General features: G+C 36.1%; 1 long non-coding RNA gene across 1 annotated transcript in view; it reads left to right on the top strand.

The window, feature by feature from the left end:
- Positions 1 to 9,707, top strand: part of LOC148163549 (uncharacterized) — a 418,215-nt gene extending 408,508 nt beyond the window's left edge. The window contains exon 3 of the long non-coding RNA XR_015768872.1: positions 9,530 to 9,707. This is a non-coding gene — a long non-coding RNA (uncharacterized LOC148163549). The remainder of the gene's footprint in view (positions 1 to 9,529) is intronic.
- The last annotated feature ends 5,280 nt before the right edge of the window (positions 9,708 to 14,987 follow it).

The raw sequence follows: 14,987 nt of genomic DNA, 5'->3' as shown, positions 1-14,987 counted from the left end.
GGCCCAGTTTGGGGCTTGATCTCATGACCCTGAGATCACGAACTGAGCCAAAATCCTGAGTCGGGCACTTAACTGACTGAGCCACCCAGGTGTTTTTAAAAATAGTGCTTTTAAAAAATAAAGGCCCTTTGATATTCTCTTTGGATTATGTTTAGAACTCACATGAGAAAATTGATCTCCTAAGTTAATGGCAATTTGTTGGTTTTAATAGAAATACTATATGGTATTAGAGTTCCATATTATTCACTAGTAGTTGTAAATGATTGGTTTCTTTTTTTTCTTTTTCTTTTTTTTTTTAACAAAATGTCCATCAATCATATTACTCTAAAAGTGGGATGATTCTCTGTACCAGGAGGCCAGGAGTTGAACCCCTGCTGTGTCATGGAGAAAGCGATACAGATTATAATTCTTTTGTTCATACACAGAGACACACGGACACTGAAAAAAAGTATAATTTATAAACCTAAATGTTGACAATGAATGAAGCCTTAAAATTAGAAATATAAAAACATGATAACTGAATTTATTACAAATCTATTGTATTTATAAATTTAAGTCAAGTATCTTTCAGATTACGTTCAAAAAGGTGCACTCAACAAAATATTATATAAAGTTTTATATTAGAAAGCATGAATCTACAATACCTCTCCCTCTTGTAAGGACAAATACAAATTAAAAATAAGAAAAATAAGTGTTAATTTTTCCTAATTAAAAAACAAGGGGGAGAGACCCTCCCTCCTATTTCTTAGAGCACTTACTTTAGAAAACTTGTAATTATGTATTCTTTCTCTGCCCCTTTGAGGTATCTGTATATGTTTTCTTTAAAAGATTTTATTTATTTATTTATTTATTTGAGACAGAACGCACAAGCAGAGAGAGTGGCAGAGAGAGAGAGTGAGAAGCAGACTTCCCACCAAGCAGGGGGCTCGATCCTAGGACCCTGAGGTCATGACCTGAGCCAAAGGCAGATGTGTAACCAACTGAGCCACCCAGGTGCCCCATCTATACGTATTTTTAAAGCTAAATAAGCAGGGTGCCTGGGTGGCTCGGTTAAGCGTCAGCCTTTGGCAGATCCCAGTTAAGTCCTGGGATGGAATCCCGCATCCGGCTCCCTGCTCGGCGAGGAGCCTGCTTCTCCCTCTCACTTTGTCCCTCCCTCTCCCTCAAATAAATAAATAATCTTTAAAAAAAGAAAAGAAAAAGAAAGCAAGATAAGGGACAAAGAGTGCTGGTTCCTACACTGCAGCTTAATAAAATAAAGCTAAATAAGACACTCGTCAGCTTTACAACCCAGGAATATTTTTCTCAAGAATTTGGAAAAAAATGTCTTTAAAATGTCATCATCAAGGAAGATGGTACCCCTATCTCCCGGTTTCTATGGGAAGGGAGGAGGCTAACTGCAGCTGGCACCTGGCTCCAAACCCACCTCCTTTCACACACATAAGAAATTTATTTTCCTTTGGATAAAGGCAATTAGCAAACACAGGTGGCTCCTCCAATTACCAGGTGAATTTAGGATAAATTATGTGTGACAAATAATGTTGTTGAGGCCTCTTATCTGAGGACTAATTGTTTATTTTGAAAAATATATGCAATGAGTTGTATCTGTTTGACTATATTAAACAGATTTCTTTTTGTCTTTGCCATCTCTTTAGTGAATTGCCTGCAATGAGCATAACATTCGGATTAATGCTTATTCAATAATAAAATTGTTTTCTTCCTGTGCTGCTTTTTGGAGCTGTTTTCTGGTTTGACCAGAGATTTTGCTTTTAATTATATTTCCCCAACACTATCCATCCCAGCTTCTTGTAATCCTGACAAACTGGTAGACTAAGCTTATCCCACAGAGCTGGAATTTACATTATCAGGTCCAGAGACAAGTTGCCATTTCTGTAAACCTTGCAGTTCCAACCCAGATTCCCAGAGAAAGATTGGTGCTCATAAAATATGTTCACTACATGATTATTCTCTTGATTTTATAAGAAAAAAGAAATTAAGTTTCAGGATAGTTAAATATCTTTTTTTTAAGATTTTACTTATTTATTTTGACACAGAGAGAGAGAGAGAGAGTGTGTACAAGCAGGGGGAGGGGCAGAGGCAGAGGGAGAAGCAGGCTCCCTGCTGAGCAGGGAGCAGGCACCCCAGGATGGCTAAATATCTTGAAGCAGAATTAAATATATACATTTAGTCAACAAAACTGTGGAATTTTGGAACGTCATGGCAATATTCTTTATTGAATATTGAACCAAAGATGATTATTTGCTTATATTTCTAGCTATGGATTATTTAATGCAACATATTTTAATTTAATCATCTAAATCTGAAGGGTTTTTTTTCCTTTTGAAACTACAATTTATTGAGTGAACAAATTATATAATAATAGTATTGCTTCACAGACCATTATAGGGAACCTTTATTCTTTGAGAGTACTGTCAGGAAGGATTACAGTTGGTTTGCCAAAGGGCATATAGACAGAACATGAACAATAAGGTTATGTTCACAAGAATCCCTGACCTCTTTCAGTAGACTCGAGAAAATGATATGAATCCTAAAATTTTATACTTCAATGGGCCTTCAAAATAATCTTTTAGTTTGGGTGAGAAGCCTGGCACTCAACATGGTTAAATTATATGATTAAAAAGACCAGCATCGGGCGCCTGGGTGGCTCAGATGGTTAAGCATCTGCCTTCGGCTCAGGTCATGATCCCAGAGTCCTGGAATCGAGTCCCGCATCGGGCTCCCTGCTCAGCGGGGAGGCTGCTTCTCCCTCTGCTTCTCTCTGTCTCTCATGAATAAATAATAAATAAAATCTTTAAAAAAATGTTTATAAAAAGACGCATCAAATTTATTGAAACAATTCTTTCTGGAGTTGGTTTACAAAATATTTCTCAATATCACTCTTCTAAGATTTTTTGAAGTTTCTTAGCTGAATGGAAATATCTTCAAGCTAAGAAGTATAATTTGTATCCATAGGTAGCAAAATATCACATACCAAAAATGTCAGTGAACTTGAATTCAGGAAAGTCATGTACCTGTTCTGCCTTTACAGCTGAGAATTATTATGATCCTGTGAAAGTAATTTCATCTCCTGTACCTTTATTACTTCATGTGTAAAATAAAAGCACTGCACCAGCAATGCTTTTCAACTGTATGTTTTTAAAGTGTTCTTGAGATGCTGTTCCAAATTAATAAAAGATCAATGAGAGAGAAATAACATAGTGATGGAAATACAAACACAAACTATAGTGTGATGAGCCTTTGTTCGAGTAACATTCCTGGCTAATCAAAGGAAAGCAAATTTTCTTTATGATCGCATTTTTTGTTGCATCCATTCAGATACTGATGTAAGAATGTAATTGTCTATATTTTTATTTTTCTTTCATATATTTGACCTTTGGTATGTTTCTTTTTCTTTTTAATTTGTCTAAAAAGAAAGTCATGGAATTGATAAGTTAACATGAGGACATGTGCAATTGAATGTGCTTTTCCATTTTCGGTGACCTTTTCCTGATGAGTGCATTAAAGTGCATTGTCTGTGACACCCCAGAGCTGCTCAGGAGACTTAGTGAATCCAGGAATTTCTGAAAGGTCATAGATTTTATTGCTATTCATTTGACAGCTTTTTTTTCTTACTTTGAATCTGCTCCATAAAACTCATTGTTGTGTGTAGATGGCTAGTCAATAGATTCACTTGTGTACTTTGGATCTTTAGATCCAATTATTTACCATTGTTATTGAAATTCTTTTACTGTTGGGACACCTGGCTGACTCACTCCCTTGAGTGCGGGACTCTTGATCTTGGGGTTGTGAATTCGAGCCCCACATTGCATATAGAGATTACTTAAAAATAAAGTCTTTAAAAAAAAGAAATTCTTTTACTGTTCAGATCATTTGGGAAAATTCTATTTCACAAGGATAATAATTCCAGCAAGGGGACACATCTCCAGAGGATGCGAAAAACTTGAAACAAGTCAACTATACTCTAGGTGGATCTAATCCTTTTTCTGTTTTACCTAACATGTTCATGATCCCAAGGTACCAATTTGACTGTACTTTTTTTTTTTTTTTTACTTAAGTCAACTGGTTCATAGGGTTATCTATAATTTTAAAGATAAATATGTAATGCTCTAAATGTATAAAACTTACCAGGATCAATATTTTCTGGCTTCTAAAGTAAATTCACATTTATTTTAAGATCTTGAAAATGGGGGCGGCTGGGTGGTTCAGTCGGTTAAGTGCTTGCCTTCAGCTCAGGTCATGATCTCAGGGTCCTGGAATAGAGCCCCAGCTGGGGCTCCCTGCTCAGCGGGGAGCCTGCTTCTCCATCTGCTTGTATGTGCTCTCTCTCCCTCTTCAAATACATAAATTAAATTAAAAAAAAGATCTTGAAAATGATCTAACTTAACTTCCTGTTTATACTGTCATGAATACTGTCAAAATATTCAAATTAGTTGAATATTTTGGTAAAGGTTCATCAAACTTGCAACTCTCAACACACTACAATTTAAAAATGAGAAGATTAAATAATTGTATTATTAATCATGGTGTCAAGGTTAATAAAGCACCCTTAAATTTATGGCAAAATGGATATTTTATTATTGAGTCAGTATTAAAATTTAAAAATCATATTTCATTTTAAAATGCTTATTCTAAACAGACTATAGCTATATTTAGTAAGCACCTTCATTAGCAGTGCCTAGTTTACAATTTTAAATCTTCATTAGTGGTTCTAATTAGAGCCTGAATTCTTTAGAGATACTGTAAGAATGCCTGCAGTGTTCTCTTGGTAAGGGCTTTGTCTCTGCTGACCCTTTTCTCTAACCTTTTTTTTTTTTAAAGATTTTATTTATTTATTTGAGAGAGAGAATGAGAGAGAGAGAGAGAGCACATGAGATGGGGGAGGGTCAGAGGGAGAAGCAGACTCCTTGCTGAGCAGGGAGCCTGATGCGGGACTTGATCCCGGTACTCCAGGATCATGACCTGAGCCGAAGGCAGTCGCTTAACCAACTGAGCCACCCAGGCACCTGCTTTTCTCTAACTTTTAAAAATCTGCAGAGAAATTCTTTATTTCTTTAAAATGAGTCATTCAATGAATCAAAATCAAAAGAGAATAGTAGATCTTTCTCCAAAATTCATTTAATTTAGATTTAATAGTTCTGTTAAAATTTTAATTGAGTTTTAACAGACCATAAGATTTTAATGATCGATTCATTGAGAAAATTTCTGTGAAAAAGAACTCTCATTTTCCTCCAAATCAGTATTATCAATAATAAAAATAGTTAAAGCTAGTCAATTACTTACTGTATCCTAGGCTCATATATTTAAATTTATATATTATATACATAAACATAATGCTCTATAAAGCACATAACTTTATCATAACTTATTTGATCTAACACACCACTGCACCATTGATTGCAAGAAGTAAGACGTACCATTTCTATTTGCCACTAAGAAAGAAAACAAAGCTGACCAATAAATTATTACATTGATTTTAAGATACAACAAAGACACTGGAAAGTAAAAAAATGTGTCTTTTACAATTAGTGATGGTATTTATCATTCCCATTTTACATATAAAGTAACTATATGAGGAACATCAGGGTTATATAAATTGCCTGATATTCCAGAGCTAGGGAGTGGCAGAACTGTGGTCTAGCTTCAGGGTCCTCAGACATTAACCACGACCTTAAATTGTCTCTGATTCAAAAAGAACATAATTTAAACATAATTTAAACATACATTTATCAGAGTCCAAAATTTCTGGAAGAGAACAATGAAGCCAAATCTGGTTGTTCTAGTATTGACATTTTAAAATCAGAAACAAAATCCTTTGGAGGATTAGTAAAAAATTATCACACTGCATATGGTTTTTAGGTCAAATCAGCTGTAAAAAGATATTTTATATACATATATATATCAATATACATATTGATTTAAATTTTTTAATTTGGTTGATGATATGATATTTTATTTAAATGGAATAGTGGAAATTATTAACCAGAACCAGCAGGATGCAAGATAGAACATATACTTATGATCTAATTTTGGTAAAAATAAATATATATGCACACGTATTTACAGAGAAAGCTCTAGAAGGGTATTTATAGTAGTATGCTGGTAAACCTGCTTGGAAGAGGAAGGTTTGATATATAGCACTTGCTGATTATCATGGTGTCAATACTCCCACTATGGCAGTCAGCCAAATGGCAGTCAACAGAATACCAATACAATGTCACTGAATACACAACTAGGAAAAGATGTGCCACAGTTAGATCTAGGAGACAGTAGGAACCAGTTCCAGTGTACCTCTGGTTATGCACTAAGGTGTTAACTGTTGTGATCTCTGGGTACGGAAAATGTGAAGTTTTGATTTTTTTGGTTTTATATAATTTCATTTGTTTTACAATGCAAATACACTACCATTGTTAATGTGTGTGTGTGTTCGTGCAAGCCTGGGCTTGTGCATGTGCACACATAGCCAAGTAGGCAAAGATTTTTGTCTCCCTAACTCTCCTTACCCTATAGAGTGTGATAGCATTACCTTACAAATCAAGGAATTGGAATCCATGTATCAAAAGGAATATTGTTCTAATGAAGCAAGGGGTTTTAGTCCTCAAAAATGTTTCATAAAAAATCTGCTCAAAATAGCTTAAAAAAGCAATCTAAAGGCAGTCAAAGGAGAATTTTGTGGTCCATGCTAAGGAGTTTATTTCTGGGCATTAATTCCTTCCCCCTTCATGTCAAGTATTCATAAAGTGCTTTTCAAGAGTACTTCTAATCTTTCCCTTTGTATAATACACTAAAGTAATGAAAATTTCCAAAAAATATATGGATGTAGCATATTTCATGATTTGTTTTCATTCGTGAAAAAAATCTTCATAGTTTAAAAATATACCATTCATGGGGAAAAAAGATCTACTTAGTAGTGAAAAAATGTGAAGTATGTATGACTCATTGTTCCCCAGGTGTAATCCCCGGATCCTTATAATCTCATTCTTGAAAAAACCTTGAAAATCATCATGAGACTTAGTCACAAGACGGAAACATCACTTCAGTGGCTTAAACCAACTTTTTGTGAAGTATTTTAAATCCAAATGGAAAATTATCTCTGCAACCTAAAGTTTATTTCCAATGAACGAATTACTTCTGTGACAGTGGGTCACTCTCAAAAAGATAGGTATCATATGTACTGGACAGATCAGTTCTATCTAAAACATTGGTTTAATCTACCTTAAAACATTGGTTAAAGACCATCAGTCTTAAGTACCATTTTACTAAACTGGTATTTCTTCCTAAATCTTTGCAGTGTGGAAATAAAAGAACTTCTGTTTAGTTGTTTAGCACTTACATATAAAAAGCCTTTTCCATATTTATAGGCTTTTGCCAAATTAAAGGCAGAATTCAGAAACTATATGATTTGTTCCCATCATGGACTTGTGCATATATCTACCCTGTCTCCTCATCATAAATATGGAAATAAATTAAGTGTATTTAAAGACATGAAATCTCAAAAAATATGCTTCAGGAATTTTGAAGATTAAGATTCTCTCATGATTGAGTGCATCTATTTCCGGGGAAAAGACTTTATATGTGTAATCTAGAAGAAAATGGGAATATATACAAATTATGCACCTTAAATTATGCTTTTTAAAAGAAGGAAGAACAATATATATTAACAAAAATGCAAATATGAAGCCTGGCAAGGTGCAATTTCAGCAATGATTTTAAACTATACAGTTTACCTCAGGAATTCGCCTGTTAGCAGTTCCTCTTCCCTCTTACCAGCATTCTGTGGTGGTGGAAATTGAGGGGCTTTTAGGAGTGGGGAGGGGAGAAATAGATAAAACTGAATTATTTATTTCTGAAAAGTAAGTTACTTTCTGCTTTTCATCCCTCTAGAATATTCTTAAGTTTTGTTTTTTTATTTCAGAAGCTCAATGCCTGACAATTCCCGTTGTGTATGAAATACAATGTTTGGATGAGCCCTACATTATTTAGCCAATTACTCCTGTCACAAATAAGTATAGAATGTTAATTATTTCTTTATAATTTTGAAGAGCTTTTCATTATTTCTTAATAAATTTTATCTCTTCAATCAAAAGCAACAATCTTAGCTTAGCTCAGAGGAATGGGATGACGGGAGATCCCGGGTTGTATTTTAAGACAGCGTACAATGACCAAATTAGTACAATGTCTAACATATAGGGGATAAGTCTTGTTTGTTTGTTTTTTGGTTTAATACAATTAAACCATTAAATTGATACTCTATACTGATGAGTATGCCAGATGCAGATTAAAAGTTTTATGTTTAAATGTATAAAATATCTGGTCCTCAAAAAATGCCAGATATTTCTATTTGAATGAATTTAAAACCTGAATTTTAAGTTCATATTCTCTTGCATGTTTTCATATTCTGAGACTTATGCCTAATTGTGCTTTAGGACTGTTTTGGGTCAAAGTGCAAACTTGCAAACTTGGCTTCTGCAGGTTCTGCTTTCCCATCCATTGTCACTGTGTGTGTGTGTGTGTGTGTGTGTGTGTGTGTGTGTGGTGTGTGTGTGTGTGTGTTTGCATGTGCGCATCTAGGATTTAAAGACAGGTTGATCTTAATCCAAAGCAATACCGATAGCCAAACCGTCAAACATATCCCTTCTCGGTGTTCACTGTTTTTTTCCTTAGACCTGTGAATTACAGCAAGAGGTTGGCCTTGATTTGGCAGCACAAAACCCAGGGCAGGATGAAGATAAATGCTTGGAGCGGAATACAGGGACATCAATAAAATGAATGGAGAGACTCTGCTCTATTTTCCATCCCTCAGTTCCCCAAATCCTCTTTCAATAACAACTCCCAGAAGTCTCTGCCTAACAGCCCACCATCAGACTTCTAGCAATTGACTCCACAGTCTCAACTGTCAGGTACCCATCCAATCACCTGATAGTGAAGCCCCTGGATAGACAAAGCTTTGGATGGATGCTCTCTTCACTCTGCTTGGGCTCTGCCCCCCTATACCCAGGCTGACTGCCTCCCCCTTTCCCCACCTCCCCACCTCATGAATCCCTCTTCATCCGCTTGGGCTCAAGACTCCAGGCAAGGCTACCTTTTTGTGTGGCTATCTTTCTTATTCTTCTCAGGCTCTGATACCTTGCTCTGGGCCACCACGGCCCCTCATCCCCCAGTGCAGTTTCTCCTGCCTAATGTCTTGGGTACTGCATAATAATTAGTAAGGGAGGGAAGAGAAACCAAAAAGAAGGGGAAGAAGAATAGTGTATCACTTTGAATTACTTGGTTGAACAAGCTCATCTCATGACAAAATCAAAATGCAAGTTTTATCTTCTGCTGACTCATTAAAATTTATTCAGTAGGGGAATAGTTACATCTTCACTTAGGTAAAAACTTAAAGAGATTATCCCATCAACTTTCTCTTTGATTCCTATATTAAGATTATCATCATGGACTGAATGTTTGTGTCTCCCCCCTCCTTGCACACACAAATTCATATGCTGAAATATAATCCCTATTGTTGCAGGATTTGGAGCGTGCTTCCCCCCCATGATTGGGATCAGTGCCTTTACAAGGAGAGGCCGGAGAGCCAGCTCACTCTCGTTCTGCCCTGTGAGGATTCAACAAGGAGTTGGCAGTCCGCAAACTTGACAAGAGCTCTCCCCAGAACCCAACCACGCTGGCACCCGACTCTCTTCCCAGCCTCCAGAGACTGTGAGAAATAAATTTCTGTTGTTCATTGGCCACCGAGTCCACAGGAATTTGTTAGAGCTGCCCAGGTTTACTACCACACTTGGGGTTCTCTCAATTCACAAAAGAAAGGCACAAAAAGTCTCAGTTAGTTTACAAGAATGCCCAGTTCTTTGTAGTAATGTAGTAATCCAATTTCGAACTTGATTTACTGTGAGATCTTCTCTCTGTCTCATGACTACAAGGAATAATAATTCAAAGCTGACTTCCGTTGGGGATCCCTGTCTTGTGTATCTTCACCCTTCCCAAATCCCCGCCCACTTCCCTTCGGATGTCTCTAGGGTCAGGGTGGAGAGGAGAGTCAAGAGCAGAAAAGGCCACTCTGGGCACTTTTTACATTGACTTTACTCTCCTTAAGCTGATAGGTATTGAAATTGGCCCTGTGGGGGGTGCTTGAAAGTGGTGGGAAGTTGATGAATCGATTAAGGAGAATGGATAAAAGTTTTACATATCACTTGAGAGAGTCAATTGCAGAATTATCATAGAATTGCTAGGAAATATTGAGGGCCAATTGATGTTTCCTATCAGAATTTTTTTTAAGATTTTATTTACTTATTTGTCAGACAGGGAGAGAGAACAAGCAGGGGGAGCGGCAGGCAGAGGGAGAAGCCAAAACAGGCTCCCTGCTGAGCAAGGAGCCCGATGTGTAACTCGATCTTAGGACCCAGGGACCATGACCTGAGCTGAAAGCAGAAGCTTAACTGACTGAGCCACCCAGGCATCCCCCCTATCAGAAATTTTTATGGAACTCTGAAATATTATTCAAAATAATTCAATCTGCTGTTATTGCTCTTTAGTGCTCCTGGCCCCTTTCATGCCTCTGCCACTAGTAAGACTAACCCAAGGATCCATTGTACATATGAACAAAAAAGGAATCCCCTTCCCCAAATCACAGTGAATTATGATTTTTTATTATAGTGAAATGTATTTTTATCCTTTACAACTGAAAATTAGTAGGTAATATGATATTTTAAAAATTTATAATTCTTGATCTATTTAGTTATATTAAGCTTTTAGCAGAGAATATCTTATGAATATTGAATCCACATAAAAGTTTAACACGTTTAACCCTTAAGTGAAGGAGAATATTGAACTACAGAACTAAAAGTTACATGAAGTTTCAATTATTCAAATACATTTCAAGAAAATGTCCTTGGATCTCAAGCCTAATCTTGGGCTGCAAGTCCAAAAATATGAGGCAAAGAACTGGGACATAAAAATACAATGAGACCTGCAGCTCATCCCTCGGGGCAGGGACGACTAGGCTATTTCATGTCCCCCATGGCTAGCAGTAACCACTTTAAAATGTGCTATATAGTAATTTTCAAGGAAGTGATATAGTTATTTTGTTCTGTAAATCCAAAAGAAACCTATGATCAGAACATCTGCTGTCATTTTCAAAGCTTTACATCATTAAACAGGTGAAAGACACGTATATAATATATACACAATGAAAGGTTCATATTCAGAATAAAAAAAATAACCACCTCTCAATCAAGAATAAAAAGAAAGAAAACAACAAAAAATGGACAAAAGACTTGGGCAGACATTTCACAAAGGAATGTATTGAAAGAGCAGGTAAGTATCAAAACGATATTAAGCCTTTGGTAATTCAAAATAAAACTGCATTTAGGTACTACCACACACTCTCTAATGTGTATGGAGAAAATATGTAGAAACTGGAGGTCTATGTATTGCTGGTGAGAGTGTAAATTGATAAAACCTGTTTGGAAAACACTCAGTACATTCCAAATATAAAACGAAATATATGACTCACCAGTTCCACTTTAAGTGTATACTCAAGGTAAGTGAGAACAGTGTCTAGCAAAACACCTATGCAAGAATGTTCATGGAAGTATTAATTACAGAAGCCAAAAACTGCACCTTGCTCAAATGCCTGTCAAAAGTCGAATGGATAAATATAAAAATGCATATTCATATAATGAAATACTACTTAGCAATAAAAATGACCAAATGTTTGCTACATGCAACAATATGGATGAATCTCATTGTTATTGTGATGAGCAAAATAAGTCAGACAAAAGACTACATATTATATGATTCCATTCAGATAAGGTTCAAAAATAGGCAAAACCGTGTTTAAATTATGTCAAGAAAAGTGATTATTTCTGGGTGTGGGAGTGGGAGAGAATAAACTGTGAAAGGACATCAGGAAATCTTCTGAAGAGATAAAAATGTTTTAGATCTTGCTCTGAGTGATGGCTACACAGGTGTATACATCTGTGCACTTTATTATAACTCAAAAATATAACTTTTATGTTTTATTGCTTAAGACTTTATTTTTTCAAAGAAGTTTTAGTTCACAGTAAAATTAAAAGGAAATTACAGAGGTTTCCCGTATATCCCCGGCCCCCATATATGCATAAGTTCTCTTGTTATCAGCCTTCCCCCTCACATCAGAGTAGTACATTTAGTACCAACATTGACACACCATAATCACCCAAAGTCTATAGTTTACATTAGAGTTTACTCCTGGTGTTGTACATTCTATGGGTTTGGAGAAATATATAACGACATGTATCCATCATTAAAGTATCACACATAGTATATTTGCTGTCTTAAAAATCCTCTGTACTTGGGGCACCTGGGTGGCTCAGTCATTAAGCATCTGCTTTCGGCTCAGGTCATGATCCCAGGGTCCTGGGATCAAGCCCCACATCGGGCTCCCTTCTCGGTGGGAAGCCTGCTTCTCCCTCTTTCACTCCCCCTGCTTGTGTTCCCTCTCTCACTGTGTCTCTCTCATCTAATAAATAAATAAAATCTTTCAAAAAAAATTAAAAAAATCCTCTGTACTTAATCTATTCAATCCTCCCCCTCCATCCAACCCCTGGCAGCCACAAAATCCTTTGGCTGTCTCCATAGTTTTGCCTTTGCAAGAATGTCATATAGTTGGAATCACACATATGTAGCCTTTCTTCACCTAGTAATATGCATTTAAGTTTTCTTCATGTCTTTTCATGGCTTAATAGCCCATTTCTTTGTAGTGCACAATAATATTCCATTGTCTGGATGTGCCACATGTTTTTATCCATTCACCTACTGAAAGACAACTTTATTACTTCCAAGTTTTGGCAATTTATGAATAAAACTGCTAGAAACATTCATATGCAGGTTTTTCTAGAGGCATAAGTCTTCACAAGGATTGTGATGGCTGGATCATTTGGTAAGAGCATGTGTAATTTTGTAAGAAACCTACATACTGTCTTCCAATATGGCTGTACCATTTTGCATTCCCACCAGCAAGGAATTAGAGTTCCTGTTGTTCCATATCCTCATCAGCATTTGATGTTATCAATGTTCTGGATTTTGGCCATTTAGATGGGTGTGTAGTGATATCTCATTGTTTTAATTTGCTGATGCCATACAGTCAGGAGTATCTTTTTTTTTTTTTTAAGTTTTTATTTAAATTCCACTTGGTAGCTAGAACAAACAATCCTAAAATATGTATGGAACCACAAACGACCATGAATAACCAAAGGAATTTTGAAAAAGAAAAACAGAGCTGGAGGCATCACAATTCCAGATTTAAAGTTATATTACAAAGCTGAAGTGATCAAGACAGTATGGTACTGTCACAAAAATAGACACATAGATCAATGAAACAGAATAGAAAACCAAGAAATGAACCCACAATTATATGGTCAATTAATCTTCGACAAAGGAGGCAAGAATATGCAACGGAAAAAAGACACTCTCTTCAACAAATGGTGTTGGGAAAAATAGACAGCTACATGCAAAAGAGTGAAACAACTATTTTCTTACACCACACACAAAAATAAATTCAAAATGGATTAAAGACCTACATATGAGACCTGAAACCCTAAAAATCCTCGAGGAGAACCTCTTTGAAATTGGCTGTAGCAACTTCCTTCTAGATATGTCCCCTGAGGCAAGAGAAACAAAAGCAAAAATAAACTATTGGGACTTCATCAAAATAACAAGCTTCTGTACAGCAAAGGAAAACAATCATCAAAACTAAAAGGAGTATCTCTTATTATGGTTATTTGCCACCTGTATATCTTCTTTGGTGAAGTGTCTGTTTTAAAGTCTTTGCCCATTTTTAAGTTGGGTTGTTATTTTTCCTATTACTGAGTTTTAAGAGTTTTTGGTGTATTTTGGATAACACTCCTTTACAGATATGTCTTTTGCAAAAAAAAAATTTTTTAAAAATAATCTTTGAAAATTTCTAGGTTTTGTCAGGACTCATGCATGAAAAGGGTTACATGGCCACATTACAAATGTCTCAGACTCTTGTCCCAATGATATTTTAGCACAGTGATATTTAAAGTATCAGACTGAAATGATTTATAGCTATGGTAATCCCTGAAAAGACACTTGGTTTGAAGTCACCTAACATTTTGTAGGAAAGCTACGCCCTCTTCAATAAGTAAATCATCACCCTCTGAAAATCAACAAATATCTTTACACTGGGAAGTAGTGAATTCTAAATGTCTGACCATGGGGTACCAATTGACTAGGCTATCCAAGTCCTTACTGTAAATTGGGCATTAGCAGATCCATCTGCCATATCACTGAAGATGCCCAGAGGCATTTCTTGTGCTTGTCCCTGAAAAATCTGAGCAGGCCCTAAATGGCACAAGGAAATTGTCCATATTTTTAGCATGATAACAGCTATCCTACAACTGACCCTTTTTATCCCCTGAGAACTCCCTAAGCAGTGTTAACTGATAAGGAAAATATTTTTACTCTGGTTTACAGACAATACTGCACAATATGCAAGCACCAACCTAGAGTGGATCTTTTTAGCATTATTTTCTAAACACAAATGCCCTGAAGAAATTTGAAGAAGAGAAATCCTGCCTGTGGGAATAACTAAGCAGTATGTGGCATTTTAAGGGAAAGCAAGATAGCCCGCGGTAAGCACCTATACTTATTAATGGACAATGGATAAATTACTGGTCATTTAATGGGGACCAGAATAGAGACTTGGGAGCTGTGTGACTAAAAGATTTGGGGACAGAATGCATAAAGGATAAGTATAGAGCACTAGAAATGAACCCAGAGAATAAGAAAATTTGTACCCCTTGTGAGTGGTCTTAGAAGAGCCTCATTTCAGAGGATGTTTTCTCTAATCAAGAAAACAAGATGGTCTTTACTATATATATCAGACATTCTTCTTTACTAGTTACATCTCTGCTCAATCATAAATACAATGGCCAGTTGGCAAGTCAGGCCAGCTTTGCATGGGCTCT

The sequence above is a fragment of the Eumetopias jubatus genome, unplaced genomic scaffold, assembly GCF_037043125.1.
Source record: "Eumetopias jubatus isolate StellerSeaLion01/CBP00866 unplaced genomic scaffold, mEumJub1_p1.0 scaffold_9, whole genome shotgun sequence".
Classification (NCBI taxonomy): Eukaryota; Metazoa; Chordata; class Mammalia; order Carnivora; family Otariidae; genus Eumetopias; species Eumetopias jubatus.
Note: the sequence above shows the minus strand (reverse complement) of the source record. Positions and strands in the feature narration are given on the sequence as shown.